The sequence below is a fragment of the Microtus pennsylvanicus genome, chromosome 9 (genome assembly GCF_037038515.1).
Source record: "Microtus pennsylvanicus isolate mMicPen1 chromosome 9, mMicPen1.hap1, whole genome shotgun sequence".
Taxonomy (NCBI): domain Eukaryota; kingdom Metazoa; phylum Chordata; class Mammalia; order Rodentia; family Cricetidae; genus Microtus; species Microtus pennsylvanicus.
Window position 1 is genome coordinate 52,177,987 of NC_134587.1, and position 14,970 is coordinate 52,192,956.

The window sequence follows — 14,970 nt, forward strand, 5'->3', positions numbered from 1 at the left end:
TGTACCTGGGCACCAGTTTGTTCCGTATGCAGGAAAAGTCTGCTCTATTGCCTGGCTTACCAACAGTAGTAATCTTTTCTCGTTGTTGCTTTAATTAAAAACTTTTTGAAAGTGATAAAATGGTACTTAGACAAATTGAGATTTTCAAATAAAAGTTTATGTTAAATTTCTGAATCAAATTGTATAAATCCAGTTGTGTGTGGTTGCTGGCTTTCTTGCTATTTGCTGTCTGTCTTTCTGACTTGGCTCTGGATCTGGGAAGATGGTTGCTTTGCGCAGTTGGAAGTTGCCAGTTGGAGACTTTGCTATTCCATTGTGTTGGCTAGCCCTCTAAAAGGTGCTTTGTAGTAGATGTACTTTCCTCCTTCCTGGGGAACCTTACCACTTGGGTGGATCTTTGTGATTACTGTTTTTGTTTGTTTCAGGGTTTAAACTCCTGATCCTCCTGTCTTCACCTCCCAGGGCCTAGAATAGTAGGGTATGCACAACCATGTTTGTATACATGGGTGGGTGGGTCTTTGTAATGTGTTGTTGGCTGTTTTTTATTTTTTTTGCTCTTTTGGAGGGGGGCACCACCCAGCTCCCAAATCAATCTCTTTCTCTCTCTCTCCCAGCTCCCAAATCTCTCTCTCTCTCTCTCTCTCTCTCTCTCTCTCTCTCTCTCTCTCTCTCTCTCTCTCACACACACACACACACACACACACACACACAGGTTTATTCTTTTTTATGAATGCCCAGCCTTAGCTTGGCTTGTTTCTAGCTAGCTATTGTTAACTTAATTATCCTGCCTACCTTTTGCCTCTGGGCTTTTATCTTTATCCTATATACCTTTCCTTACTTCTTGGCCTGCTGTGTAGCTGGGTGGCTGGTCCCTCGAGTCGTCCTCCTTCTCTTGCTCCTAGATCTCTTCTCTTCCCAGATTTCTACCCCTGTTTATTCTGCCTGCCAGGCCATCACCTATCCTTTCTCCTGCCTTGCAATTGGCCATTCAGCTGTTTATTAGACCAATCAGGTGTTTTAGATGGGCAAAGTAACACCGTTTCACAGAGTTAAACAAATGCAACACATCTTTGCATCATTAAACAAATGTTCAACAGCATTAATATAATATTTTAACTAATATTCTACAATAGTAATTCTCTTAAATGAAGATATTATAATTTAAAAGTTGTTCTAAATTGATTTATTTAAGAATTTTTTTTTGCATCAAAGTGTTTTTATTTCTCTCCCTTTAATTCCATGAAGTGGTAGTAAAGTGAGGATTTTATTTGTTGGTGGTACCTGAGATTGAATGTGTTTAGCAAGTGCTTTATCACTGAGTTAAGTACCAGCCTCAGTTCTCTTCAAATTTTGAGATGCCATCTTATCTTACTAAGTTGCTCATTCTGGCTTTATAGCCTAGACTGGCCTTGAACTTGTGATCCTTCTGCCTCAGCATTTTGAGTAGCTAGGAGTATTAGAACTGTGCCATCAGACCCAGCGTCATCCCTTTCTCTTAAAGTGGGTTGGGGGGCTTGAGACAGGGTCTCTCTACCTAGCCCTGACTGTTCTGGAACTCACTGTGTACAACAGGCCTTCCACTCAGAGCCACCAGCTTCTGCCTCCTAATTACTAGAACGAAACTCATGAACCACCACTGCCTGGCAGTACGTTTTTTTTTTTTTTTTTGTCTTTTTGGTTTTGTTTTTGTTTTTTCGAGACAGGGTTTCTCTGTGTAGCTTTGGAGCCTGTCCTAGAACTCTCTCTGAATACCAGGCTGGCCCTGAAATCATAGAGATCCACGTATCTCTGCCTCAGAACAGAGTTCTGGGATTTAAGGCACACGCCACTGCCGCCCAGCCAGATACCAAGCATTTTCTAAATGGGAAATGGAATTTTTCTCTTGCTTTTGAACTGTAATGATTTGTCTTCCGTGTTGACTTTAGAAAATGTCATTTGAAGTAAGCAGTCAAGTGTCCATTTTGCTTGTGGCCTGCCACAGTTTTATGCTGCTCTGAACCTGGTTGAGTTCAGGACAACAGGTCCATAACTGAGTTTGTAGAATATTTCTTCTCTCTCTTTTGTAACTTTGAGACAAATTCTCTGTAATCCTGCTGTCCTGAAACTTGTTTTGAGGATAAGGCTAGCTTTGACTTCACAGAGATCCATCTTCCTGCCTCTGCCTCCTGAGTGCTGAGATTAAAGGAGTTTACCACTATGCCTAGCTTGTAAGATAGTTCTACTTTAGCCTACTTATTCTACACTGTCTGCTTTTGCTCTCCTAAAGGACTGAATTAAGACTTAACATCTGATTTAATATGCAAGTAAATTGTTGAATATGACAGTTTGCTCACTTACCCATTTGTTCCTCAACTGTTTGTTTGCTTAGATTTTTATTTTTTAGGCAGGGTTTTTATGTAGCCCAGTTACCTGAGAGCTTGCTATGTAGATTAGGCTGGCCTCAACTCACATAGAAGTGCTGGCCTCAGTTTCCCAAGAGTTGGAATTAAAGGTGTGTGCCAGCACTCCTGGCAAGTTCCACAGCAGTTTTTGAGTGAGATGTGTGAGAGGCATAGTCTTTACAGAGAAGCAGATAATAGGTGTCATCGAAGACAGTGGAAGCCTGCGAGAAAGGGTCGCTTCTGAACTGAACTGGTAAAGCAGAGGAGGTTTGGCTGAGTCTTAAAAAGGAGACCAAGGTCCTTACAGTCATTTGTCAGATACTCACTTGACAGCACTAGTGTTAGGCATTGTGTTTGGGGCTAGGGACATAGTGCTCAGCACAGTGCCACCTCCAAGCTTATTTGTTGCTCTGTGGCTAAGAATGGCATTAAGTGATAATTATGATAATTAAATGAGAATGCATATAAAGTGTTCAGACAATATCCTGAAATATAAGAATAACATTAGGATGAGCTCTTCTCAAATATGTTAACACTTAAATTAGTCAGGGTTCTCCAGAAAAACAAAACTAACATGATAAATGGATGCATTTCTCAATCAATCAATGGGTAGACGGGCTAATTGATTGGTGTATGGGTTGGGTTGGGTGGGTGGGTGGATAGATGGATATTAAGGAATTGGTTCTTTTAATTGTTGAAACTAACAAGTCAAACAAAATCTGTAGAGCAGGTTGACAGTCTGAAAATGTGCTGGAATCATACTCTAGTCTCAAGCAGAATTCCTTGTCTGGAAAACTGGTTTTGCTCTTAATAAAACAACTTTCTCTTAGGTTAAAAAAAAAAGGAATGGCATTAAGCAGGTGAGTACATGCAACTCAACCCTAAGAAACCCCATGGTGTAAGTACCCAAGGTGAGAGACTGTAACAGTAATAGGAAAGAGTATGGTGTCTGGGGAGTTCTTTCTGAGCAGGTGACACTGAAACACTGTCTGGTGCGAGTAGTATGTTCATGACAAGAGCCATGACTTGAGAGCGGAAGATAAGTCTACCTTATACCCTCCTCAAGGCCTGTCACTGTTAGTTACGTGTTGTTTCCTTATCCTCAAGATATGCCATAGTATATTGTGTGTTAATTCTAATTGGTCTTATTAATAAAAACCCATAATATAGGGGTTAATGCTGAAAGATCAGAGAAACAGCAAGGCATCCAGCCACTAGTTCTTACCTCTACAAAATATCACTGTAGATTTAATCTATTCTTTTCTGTGACTTACCTCTGCTGAATCCTCAGACTAAAGGGGCTATCCGGTCCCTACGAATCCTCAGGCTGAAACCCCAGACTGAATTCTCTGAGCGCCTGTCTCCTCCTGCCTTATATTCTTCTCTCTACTCAGCCATATATATCACTCTTGTCTCCACCTCCTGAGTGCTGGGATTAAAGGCTGTGATCCCAAGTGCTGCTATCAAAGGTATGAGCTCTGTTTCTCTTTTAGACTGATTCTATCTTGTGTAGCCCAGGCTGGCCTTGAACTCACAGAGATCGCCTGCCTCTGTCTGCAAAATGCTGAGATTAATGGTGTATGCCACCACTGCCTGGCCTCTGTGTGGCTAGTTCTGCACTCTGATCTTCAGGCAAGCTTTATTTTGTTAAAGCACAAACAATATCACCATAGTACATCTTCATCTATTCTTCTCTATGACTTACTTCTTAGCTTGTATAGTTGTCTTTTTAAAGAATAGATGGGAGCTAGAGAGTTGGCTCACTGGTTACCACCACAGGCTGCTCTTGCAGAGGAACCAGGTTCAACTCCTAACACCCACATCACAGTTCACAACCATCTATAACTCAAGTCCTAGGGGAGCTAGCACTTCTGCACATATGTACATGTGTATGTTTATGACTCTCATACATATAAAATCATTAAATCTAAAAATAATTTTTTTTAAAAAGAAAATGCATAGATGAGGCCATGCTGTCTCCCATAATCCTCTCCCACTGATTTGTCATATGCTTTATTTTTTGTGGTATTGGAGATCAAACCTAGGTCTTGTGCATGAGCAAAATGCTTTGTCACTGAGCTACATCTCCAGCCCCTCTATAAATTGGTTTTAAGGGTTTTGTTTCTCTGTGGGTCTAAATAATAAGGAGAACATTATTTCTGTAGTTGCTCTGATGGATTGCTTTATATGGCTGTACCATGATTTACCGATCATTCTCTTAGCAATGAACCCTTTGCTTTTCAAAGTTTTACTAGTGTATCGATTAGTTTCTATGAATGCATCCTTGATTTTACTACATTCTTAGTTTTAAATTTCTAGATTAGAATATGTTCATGAATTTTTTTATAAGCAATAGAAATATTGCATGATGTCAGTAAAAGAGCTATTTTGTTTTAATAGCAGGTGGTTTCTAGCCTACCTGGGAGGACAAAAATTGGGTTTGGGGCCAAGAACAGTGCCAAGAAACAAAACAAACGAACCCACTTGAGAATGGACTGTGGCAGGTCTGTAGAGCCTCCACAGCGGTAGCTGGACAGGCTCTGAGCTGAAGCTGCAGTCCTTGCACTGCCAGAGAACTGTGTGGGAAAGGGTGGGTGCTCTGAGGTTGCAGCTCAGCCTGTTTATGTTAGGGTGAACTTGTTCAGACCCAGGAAGAAAGTACAGCTGCTGGGCAGGCAGTCCCCAGAAGTGACAGATGGTAAACGGTACAGGGCGTTTTACCTTTCAAGAGCTACTGCCAAACTGTCTTCCACAAAGATGGCACTAATTTACCCTCCCACCAAGAGAACACAAAGATATCTTTCTGGAGCAGCCTTCCTGACACTGGATTTTTTTTGCCAGTTTGATAAGGGGAAAAACCCAGGAAGAAGTTTGCTGCCTCACTCTACCCGCAGTCCTCCTTGATCCTGTGCTTCCCAAGCTCTGGAGGTGAGGCAGGAGCAGTGCTGGGGAGTGGGGGAGATTCTGTCTAGGGGCCCAGTAGAAGCGAAATAGGAAGGGACGAAGATGTGTGAATATTGCGAGGATGGGCCAGAGGTGACGCTAGATAAGATGCTTTGGTTTTGTCCTGGAGGTTCCTAACCTCAGGCAGTCCTACCTAATCTATCCAGTATGATTAGATTTGCTATGAGAAGTCAGTCTGGCATCAAAGGGAGCATTGATACGAAAGAGGCTTGGAAGTGGAGGTAGATTGTGTTCTGACCAGGCATGTGACAGCTGTGGACAGGCCCAGAGACAAGAGGGATGTGGAGAGTACTCAGTAGCTTGCCGAGCCACAGGCCAGACCCTGCATTTTTGATGTTGGTTCTTTGCTGTCTTCTTCCATGCTGCTGAACTGCTGGTAGCTGTGATGTGGCAGTAACTCTTCTACCTGGGCAGCCTTTCTAGTCTTGTTTCTTGCTGCCTTTCTGTGTATATGCTGTGTATAGTCTGTGGCAACCCCTTGTTCTCACCTGAATGTTTTCACTGCTACCTCCAGGCTGCTCTGCAGGAGTGGTTTTGCATGCAGTCGGAAACATCTTCCCTGTTACCTGAGTCCAGCCTGAAGCCATTCTCTCCAATAGCCCTAGGAATAGTGGCATGTCCTGATTCTAGGATTCAGACCTTGGCCAAACTCTGTTCCTCCTGGCCTTGTCCAACCTTTTTGTTTCTTCAAAACTGTGCTTTCTGAGAGTGGAATCGTGTCCCAAGAGTCTGCCAGAATATTGCTTTGTAACTTGTTTGTGCCAGTGAACTTACTTAGTAACCTTAGCTGCTGTCTACTGTGGACTGTTGGTTTTTAGTTTTGGACTAGAGTTAGTGTTGATTCTGTTCTGTGTGTGTGGCTCCAATTTAGCTGTAAGAAATTAGCAGAAAGCATTGTTCATGTGGCTGGTCCTTTTTTATTTTATTTTATTTACTTTATTATTTATTTATTTTATTTACTAGTATTTGTAATAGCTAGAAACGAGAAACAACCTAGATGTATTATTTTAAATTTATTAAAAGTAAAGCATATTTATATAGTGTCTTTATGTAAAGTCTACTGGGTGCTGCCCCATTATCACCTGTTAATTGCATCCAACTGATTCTGTTGTCGCTATTTTATTGATGAGAAACCCAAAGCTGTTATTCTTGGCTGGTAAGTTGCAAAGCAGGATTTGAACTTTTGGCTTTCCTCAAGTAAATTCTAGTACAACATTGGTGGTATGATGGTTTGGTATGGTGGTTTGGTTTGTGTCTTCATTCTGCTGATTCCCTTTCCTCCTCTTCCTGTCCTGTTGAGAGTGGGGAGCTAGATTGAGGGAGAGCTCCAGAATTGGCAGGATTTGATGGTTTTTGTTTTCATTCATGCTCATTATTTTGGATGAACAACAGCCCAAACCTCCGATGAAGAAGCAAGTGGAGGGCCATCCTCAAGCCAGATAGTTCCATGTTTTCCTGGGTTGTGAACATCCTGGGGGAAGTTTCAGGCTTCTACTAGCAAAGCTTGAGTGAGAAAATGAATACTTCACCTAAACTCTGTTTTTTGTTTTTTTTAACTGACTTTATTATGAGAAGTAGAAGCTAAACTTGGTAATAAGGTGTGTTTGGTTTGGTTTGGTTTTTTGGTGATTTGACAGTAAGCACCAATAGTCCCAACTTCTAAAAAGGTGTACCTAAAGTTTGCCGCAGGGTAGTGTGGGCAACCAGCCAGGTGCCTGAAGTCTATTTCTATGTTGAATAGATGTCACCCATCCTGTCTTTCTCATTTGGCCCACTAGCATAGGTGATCTGCCGCATGCTGGTCTTACTGGGTTTCCTGGGAGGGAAGAATGCATTGACCCACCCTGTGGTCTGGTCCTGCTCTAGAGCATGTTGACTGCAGTGACAGCAGCACAGCTGTGGGGATGCTTCACCAGGTTGTGCTCTACCAACGATGTAGAGAGGGAGGCTCCCAGTGGGTTCTTGACACCTAGCAAGGAAGTGCATAAACTAGAAGAGGGAACGCTAAAGTTTTCATATACTACGTCGTTTTTAGGAAACTAATTTGGAAGAGATTGCCAATGTGATTTGTGGAAGCTGGACAAGAGTTTCTGGCTTTTTTTTTTTTAAATTAAGAAAGAGAGAATGTTTCAGTCAATTTTTTTTTTTAGATAGACAAAATACAGGCTCTTAATTCTCAGATTAATTAGCTTATTCCATGGACTTGCCAGCTTTCCTTTATTAGGCAGATTGAAGTCATGTCAGGAGAAGCTTGGGGACGTCTTTTTGTTAGGTTGGCAGTGTTCCTTGTAGCAGCATTGGTGTGGTATATAAAATTTTTATTTTGCCTGCTTATCCACATAGAGAATTAACATGAATACATTTCAAGCATGACATTCCTGGAAATGAGGCCCTTGGACAATTTAGGTAAGAAATAAACATTGGTATGCATCATTAGGGAAGATGCAGGGTCACTACCAGGGCCATTGAGGAAAAGTCTATCCCCAGATAAACTGAGTACACAATTTCCTAATTACTGGAATATCCCTCCTAAGCCCTAGTTTACAGGAGCCCTGAGCAGTTAAGAAGTTGGGGGCAGAGAGGCAGAAACAAACCAGTGTCCTGTCTTAGAGACAGATGAATCCTGAAATTAAGCTGGAACATGAACAGTGCCTTGGTCACTATTGGATTGCTGTGAAGAGACACCATGACCAAGGCAACTTTTACGAGAGAAAACATTTAACTAGGAGCTTGCTTATGGTTTCAGAAGAGTAGTCCGTTATCATCCTGTCAGGGAGCATGGTGGCATGCAGGTATGGTGCTGGAGAAGTATCTGAGAGCAACATCCTGATCTGCAAACAGAGGAGAAAAAGAGAGCCTGGGCTTGGCATGAGTTTTTGGAAGTTCAAAGCCCACCCTTAGTATGCTCTTCCTCTAACAAGGCCACACCTGCTAATTCTTTTCTAACAGTACTACTCCCTGATGACTAAGCATTTAAATACATGAGTCCATTTTTACTCAAACTACCACATATAGAGAAGCTGAGAATTAGCTGGGCGGTGGTGGTGCAGACCCTTAATCCCAGCATTTGGGAGACAGAGGCAGGTGGATCTCAATGAGTTCAAGGCGAGCCTGCTGTACAAGAGAAGTTGAAGATCACTTTTTCTATATTTTACACTAAAGTACACTCTTTGTGTGGATATCATCCCCCCCCCCCCCCCCCTTCTTGAGGCTTGCTATATACCCAGGCTGACCTCAAAACTCCTGATTCCCTCCCTGCCCAGCCTCCCCAGCTCTGCCAGGACGGATGAGTGCTGCCACTTCTGTTGTGCAGACTTGCAATCTCCACGTGGCTTAATTTGGGAAGATTTCCTGTAGTGGATCAAATCAACATGCTTCAGGATGGGAAACGTTTCATACTCACTTTCAGTTCCTCAGTCAGCTATGGATTTAGCTGTATTCAGTTCTTCGGCTTTTGTGGATACTTCCTAGAAGACTGGTCTATGGACTTCACTGAAGTGTTGCTGGGGGTCTTTTTGCTGCTTTGGGAGTTCTAGAAGTTCTGTATATCACTATAGTTTTCTTTTTGTGCCCTGCATCCTATGAATCAGAGGCCAGGAAAGATCTGTGCTGGTCCAGGAAACCCGATTTCTTGGAAGCTTTGTGAGACAGCAGTGGCCCCGAGAGGACTGTTCGGGAAGTACTGAGGGTTAAGTTAGAGCTTTGGAAGAAGCTGTGGAAATTTTGGCTTTAGGCCTAGCTTTGCTTGGACCTAACCTCTTAGAACCTGAGATCTGTTATTTTAAAAATGTAGCTGGTGTGATTTTGGTGGTGGTAGTGTCTTTATTTTTGGCAAGTCTGCAAATCAAGCTTGCCTTTTAATCTTGGGAGCTGAGAGCCACAACTACAAATCATCTCCTTCTAATGTGCTGGTATGTCTGTGAACACACAGTCACTGTGCAGTTACCTGAAATGTTATGTCTGTGAACAAACGGTCACTGTGCTGTTACCTGAAATGTTATGTCTGTGAACAAACGGTCACTGTGCTGTTACCTGAAATGTTATGTCTGTGAACACACAGTCACTGTGCTGTTACCTGAGATGTTATGTCTGTGAACACACGGTCACTGTGCAGTTACCTGAAATGTTATGTCTGTGAACACACAGTCACTGTACAGTTACCTGAGATGTTATGTCTGTGAACACACGGTCACTGTGCAGTTATCTGAGACGTTATGTCTGTGAACACACTGTCACTGTGCACTGTTATCTGAGATGTTATGTCTGTGAACACACGGTCACTGTGCAGTTATCTGAGACGTTATGTCTGTGAACACACGGTCACTGTGCACTGTTATCTGAGATGTTATGTCTGTGAACACACGGTCACTGTGCAGTTATCTGAGACGTTATGTCTGTGAACACACGGTCACTGTGCACTGTTATCTGAGATGTTATGTCTGTGAACACACGGTCACTGTGCAGTTATCTGAGACGTTATGTCTGTGAACACACGGTCACTGTGCAGTTATCTGAGACGTTATGTCTGTGAACACACTGTCACTGTGCACTGTTATCTGAGATGTTATGTCTGTGAACACACGGTCACTGTGCAGTTATCTGAGACGTTATGTCTGTGAACACACGGTCACTGTGCAGTTACCTGAGACGTTATGTCTGTGAACACACGGTCACTGTGCAGTTACCTGAAATGTTATGTCTGTGAACACACGGTCACTGTGCAGTTATCTGAGACGTTATGTCTGTGAACACACGGTCACTGTGCAGTTACCTGAGACGTTATGTCTGTGAACACACGGTCACTGTGCAGTTACCTGAGACGTTATGTCTGTGAACACACGGTCACTGTGCAGTTACCTGAAATGTTATGTCTGTGAACACACGGTCACTGTGCAGTTATCTGAGACGTTATGTCTGTGAACACACGGTCACTGTGCAGTTATCTGAGACGTTATGTCTGTGAACACACGGTCACTGTGCACTGTTACCTGAGACGTTATGTCTGTGAACACACGGTCACTGTGCAGTTACCTGAGATGTTATGTCTGTGAACACACGGTCACTGTGCAGTTACCTGAGATGTTATGTCTGTGAACACACGGTCACTGTGCACTGTTATCTGAGATGTTATGTCTGTGAACACACGGTCACTGTGCAGTTACCTGAGATACTATGTCTGTGAACACACGGTCACTGTGCAGTTACCTGAGATGTTATGTCTGTGAACACACGGTCACTGTGCAGTTACCTGAGATGTTATGTCTGTGAACACACGGTCACTGTGCACTGTTATCTGAGATGTTATGTCTGTGAACACACGGTCACTGTGCAGTTACCTGAGACGTTATGTCTGTGAACACACGGTCACTGTGCACTGTTACCTGAGATGTTATGTCTGTGAACACACGGTCACTGTGCAGTTATCTGAGACGTTATGTCTGTGAACACACGGTCACTGTGCACTGTTATCTGAGATGTTATGTCTGTGAACACACGGTCACTGTGCAGTTATCTGAGACGTTATGTCTGTGAACACACGGTCACTGTGCACTGTTATCTGAGATGTTATGTCTGTGAACACACGGTCACTGTGCAGTTATCTGAGACGTTATGTCTGTGAACACACGGTCACTGTGCACTGTTATCTGAGATGTTATGTCTGTGAACACACGGTCACTGTGCAGTTATCTGAGACGTTATGTCTGTGAACACACGGTCACTGTGCACTGTTACCTGAGATGTTATGTCTGTGAACACACGGTCACTGTGCAGTTATCTGAGACGTTATGTCTGTGAACACACGGTCACTGTGCAGTTATCTGAGACGTTATGTCTGTGAACACACGGTCACTGTGCAGTTACCTGAGATGTTATGTCTGTGAACACACGGTCACTGTGCACTGTTATCTGAGACGTTATGTCTGTGAACACACGGTCACTGTGCACAGTTATCTGAGACGTTATGTCTGTGAACACACGGTCACTGTGCAGTTATCTGAGACGTTATGTCTGTGAACACACGGTCACTGTGCAGTTATCTGAGACGTTATGTCTGTGAACACACGGTCACTGTGCAGTTATCTGAGACGTTATGTCTGTGAACACACGGTCACTGTGCACAGTTATCTGAGACGTTATGTCTGTGAACACACGGTCACTGTGCAGTTATCTGAGACGTTATGTCTGTGAACACACGGTCACTGTGCAGTTATCTGAGACGTTATGTCTGTGAACACACGGTCACTGTGCTGTTATCTGAGACGTTATGTCTGTGAACACACGGTCACTGTGCAGTTATCTGAGACGTTATGTCTGTGAACACACGGTCACTGTGCTGTTATCTGAGACGTTATGTCTGTGAACACACGGTCACTGTGCAGTTATCTGAGACGTTATGTCTGTGAACACACGGTCACTGTGCAGTTATCTGAGACGTTATGTCTGTGAACACACGGTCACTGTGCTGTTATCTGAGACGTTATGTCTGTGAACACACGGTCACTGTGCACAGTTATCTGAGACGTTATGTCTGTGAACACACGGTCACTGTGCAGTTATCTGAGACGTTATGTCTGTGAACACACGGTCACTGTGCAGTTATCTGAGACGTTATGTCTGTGAACACACGGTCACTGTGCAGTTATCTGAGACGTTATGTCTGTGAACACACGGTCACTGTGCACAGTTATCTGAGACGTTATGTCTGTGAACACACGGTCACTGTGCAGTTATCTGAGACGTTATGTCTGTGAACACACGGTCACTGTGCAGTTATCTGAGACGTTATGTCTGTGAACACACGGTCACTGTGCTGTTATCTGAGACGTTATGTCTGTGAACACACGGTCACTGTGCAGTTATCTGAGACGTTATGTCTGTGAACACACGGTCACTGTGCTGTTATCTGAGACGTTATGTCTGTGAACACACGGTCACTGTGCAGTTATCTGAGACGTTATGTCTGTGAACACACTGTCACTGTGCTGTTATCTGAGACGTTATGTCTGTGAACACACGGTCACTGTGCAGTTATCTGAGACGTTATGTCTGTGAACACACGGTCACTGTGCTGTTATCTGAGACGTTATGTCTGTGAACACACGGTCACTGTGCACTGTTATCTGAGACGTTATGTCTGTGAACACACGGTCACTGTGCACTGTTATCTGAGACGTTATGTCTGTGAACACACGGTCACTGTGCACTGTTATCTGAGACGTTATGTCTGTGAACACACGGTCACTGTGCACTGACTGCATGTGCTGCTCTGCCCTCGGTGCCATTTTTTGAGGTACTGTGAAAAGAGCTCATCTTTGGAGTCAGTGTAGCTTTAACTTTCTTGGCTATCTATGATTTATCTTGATTTCTGCTGTAAAATGGTGGCTAGAAGCTAAATGTGACAATGTATGCTTTTAATCCCAGTAATATGAAAGCTGAGGAAGGAAGATTTTAGTATGGCTACATTGAGAGCTCTGGGCCTGACTGAGCTATGCAAAGAATGGCTAAAAGTCCTGTCCCCTTGAGAAGGGTTTGAAGGTGCAGTGGATGCCCTGAGTGAAAACACTTGCTGGGAAGCACATAGTAAATGCTTGTGAAGGGTTGCAGTCATTTTCTATGCAGTTCTGTGTGCTCAGATTTCTCTGGCACCTTTCCCTGCTTTGATTAGTACACGTAAGGTCCATTTTAGAAGATTTAAAATGTGTAACACATGGATTTTGAATCTTAAGATTTCTATAGCTGTAGAGTGCCAAAAAAAAAAAAAATTAAAAAACAGCTGGGAGCTGAAAGCACTTGGAAGTTGAATTCTCTGTCTGGCTTCCTGGTTGCTGCAAAGGTGGTACCAAGCCAATAGATGGTGCCCTTAGGTAGAGAGGAGAAACCTCTCCTTGTAAAATCATGATGTTACCTGGAACAGAATGTAATACAGCTAGCTTTTTTCTGACCAGAGTAGACTTTGTTCTTGGTGTCAGTAAAATACTGAAGGTATTGAATTAATATTTTCTTCATTTTTTTAGCTCTGACATTTTCCCATGAAATTGACTTTGAAAGTTCAGTACTCACTCTATCCCCAACCAAATAAAAGCCCTTGCCAGGAGTACTTTAGATCAGTTAAAGGAAGTGTCAGTCTTACATTCTTTGCTTTAAATCCTACTTCAGAGAGATTGAGGTTAACTAATTCCTCTCTCCCTGCTCTTGCCTCAGAATTGGACCAGCTAAAACCAAAGTGCCTTTGAACTCATAACCTAGCACTTGCTGTCCTTTATTTTCTGATTTTAGGTTGGATTAAGTGGAAGGCCACTTTGCTTTTCTGGGTAGTTCATAGAATGAGGACAGTGCTGTTTCCAGCGCTAGGGTCTGTTCCCATTCTTCCATTGCTAGCTGTGTAGCTTCGAGCGGGTTTCTTCACTTCTAAATGTAGATTTTTCCATGACTGAAAAGAAGATACAGATGAATTAACTGTCCATTTTTTTCAGTAAGTGGGATTTCTTGTTTGTACCATGTTTTATGATTAAAATCAGGGATGCTGTAAAAATCACTAAAATCTCTGTCCCTTTTTTATGACGGTTCTGAGGGACTTGACAGCTTGGGAAAGACTTGCAAAGCGGGCTTAACCCGCAGTACAGGAAGTGGTTCTGCAATGGAGCACAGAAGTGCTTCCCTCTCCTGTGGCAGGCAGGTGCGGTGGCTGATGGCGTCCTCAGATCCAAGCCTCAGACCTCCTGTCTGGTGCCTGCATGTGGGTGACCAGGAGGACAAGCATATGTGTAGGTGGTTTTCACCCTCCATCTTAACCCAAATAAGCCTGGAGTTTTAAAACACCATTTCTCTCCATACCTTTTGCCATGTCACTAAAATACATTAATAAGAAAACCTTCTACATTTTAAGTCTAGATGCCCTGAGTTTTCAGGCATTTAGGATTGTTGATAACCTGTCAGGTCTATGAGACTTTACAGTTGCAATTATGAGGAAAATCCCATTCCCTTCAAGTAGTGTTTTACATATTTACTCACAAGTACACATGCAGAGTAGGATATGCATTGTTTGAAATTCTAGTTTTTGAGTTAAAAATGTTGGATGATTAAGAACATATATATTCCCAGCATATTAACTGGGAGTATATTTCCAACAATTTATTGGGAATTAAAAGTAAACCCTGACATTGAAGTATATTTGTTGATGAAAAGGAGGCATTCTTCCCCTCAAGAGGGTTTAGCTATAATACTCAGTGCTTACTCAGGAGTGAAAACATCAAATTAAACTGTTTATGCTGACAAAGGACAAATCTGGATTTCAGCAAGCCGTGCAAGATTGTCTGATTGCTTGCCCTGCTGCCTGCCTCTAAAGCTTTTGGCCAAGGCTTCTAATGAAATGCATGCATACAATTAAACCTTTTCAAGTCTGCGGCTTAGTCTTTCTGAGCCTAGAGAGGTACTCCACTGCTCTCTAGTGGCTGAGCACAGTCCCTTGGCACCAGCATTGCTTCATATTCATAAATCAGCTTTTCACACACTGGCATTGTTGGCCCTCAGTGCAAGCACCAGTACCAGGAGACAAGGCCTTGTAGACAGAAATGGAGTGAAAAATGACCTCCATCCATAGGTCTGTGGAAAGTACCAGATTTTC

The 14,970-nt window shown here is 42.9% G+C and overlaps 1 protein-coding gene across 1 annotated transcript in view; it reads left to right on the top strand.

The window, feature by feature from the left end:
• Positions 1 to 14,970, top strand: part of Psmb7 (proteasome 20S subunit beta 7) — a 61,581-nt gene that overhangs the window by 10,308 nt on the left and 36,303 nt on the right. The window lies entirely within an intron of this gene.